Source organism: Carlito syrichta, unplaced genomic scaffold (assembly GCF_000164805.1).
Source record: "Carlito syrichta isolate Samal-C Ts95f unplaced genomic scaffold, Tarsius_syrichta-2.0.1 Scaffold305629, whole genome shotgun sequence".
In the NCBI taxonomy this organism is placed as follows: domain Eukaryota; kingdom Metazoa; phylum Chordata; class Mammalia; order Primates; family Tarsiidae; genus Carlito; species Carlito syrichta.
In genome coordinates, this window is record NW_007249725.1 from 11367 (window position 1) to 13122 (window position 1756).

A 1756-nucleotide genomic window follows, 5' to 3' on the forward strand; every position below is an offset into this window, starting at 1 on the left:
AGGTAGTATTCCTATAGGGAGATAATATTTGTGCATAGGTTTAAGTTTCGCGCGCGCGGGAAAAGCTGGAGTTTAGGGCCTTTGCAGTCTTTGTTTGGTTCTATGTGGTGTCTAGCTCCATCTCGGGAGATGCCCTTCTGACTGTTCCCTGCGCCCTTCAGTGACTTACCCTGTAATCCCAGCACTTTGGGAGGCCAAGGCAAATAGAATCTGTGGCCTGAGCCCACAGATTCGAGACCCACCTGGGCAACCTGGTGAGACCTCATCTCACAATAAATTAAAAATTAGCTGGGCGTGGTAGCACGTGGCTGTAGTTCCAGCTACTTGGAAAGCTGAGGCAGTGGGATCACCAGAGCCGAGCAGGTTGAGGCTACGGTGGCCGGGAGCATGCCACTGCACTCCGGTCTGGGTGACAGAGAGAGACTCCAACAAACACACACACACACAAAATCAACCTGCAAGCTCTAGACCTGCTAGACATGGGATATGAGAAAACCAAATAGCCAAAGGTTGCTTTCCTGGAAAGGCAAGATAGTAATCCATTCACAACCTTACCCCCACATCCTCTCTTCGTGAAGTTATCAGTTTACAACCCCTGCTTGTCATATATACCCTGGAGACAATTTGTTCTTTGAAAATTTAGTTTTGCTAAATACAACCTTGCAAATTACAAAGAAAAATGTATAGCCATGCAACCCAATCCTCCTCCCTTACCTAAACCCCTCTCCTCTTTCTCCAGGTTGCTCAGCCTTGGAGCATTAGCCTGCTGATTTGCACAGGTGCTAATAAACTGCTACTTCCTAAGATACCCTCAGTGTCACAGTCTCTCTGTTTTCCCACAACACTCTAAATGCCCATACCATAAGAAATAAGACAGACAAGTGGGACCTCTTCAAACTGACAAGCTTCTGTAAAGCAAAAGAAACCATCAAGAGAGCAGGGAGACAGCTCACAGAATGGCAAAAAATATTTGCCAACTGTACATCTGACAAAGACCTAACATCTAGGATCTACAAGGAATTCAAACCTGCCAAAAGGAAAAAAAACAAACAACCCCATTAAAAAGTGGGCAAAAGACATGAATAGCCTTGGAGGTTGAGGTGAGTGGATTGCCTGAGCCTGATGGTTTGAGACCCGCCTGGGCAACTTGGTGAGACCTCATCTCTACAATAAATCAAAAATTAGCTGGGCATGGTAGCGCATGCCTGTAGTTCCAGCTACTTGGAAGGCTGAGGCGGAAGGATCGCTGGAGCCCAGCAGGTTGAGGCTGCAGTGGCCGGAAGCGGCCACTGCACTCCAGTCTGGGCGACAGAGTGAGACTCCAACTCAAAAAAAAAAAAAAGAAATACAAACCCACGCTGAGAGACCACCTAACCCCAATAAGAATGGCCATCGTTAATAAAACAAGCAACAGATGTTGGTGAGGATGTGGAGATAAAGGAACGCTTCTACACTGCTGGTGGGAATGGAAACTAGTGCAACCTCTTTGGAAGACAGTGTGGTGATTTCTGAAAGAACTAGAAATTGGCCTTCCATATAACCCAGCTATCCCCCTATTGGGAATATACCCAGAAGAACTCAAATCATTCTACAAAAAAGATACCTGCACATGCATGTTTGTGGCTGCTTGATTCACAATAGCAAAAATATGGAACCAACCATGCTGCCCATTGAAACTGGACTGGATTTTAAAAACGTGGTACATATACACAATGGAATATTATGCAGCCATAAAGGACAAACATATGGACTTTGC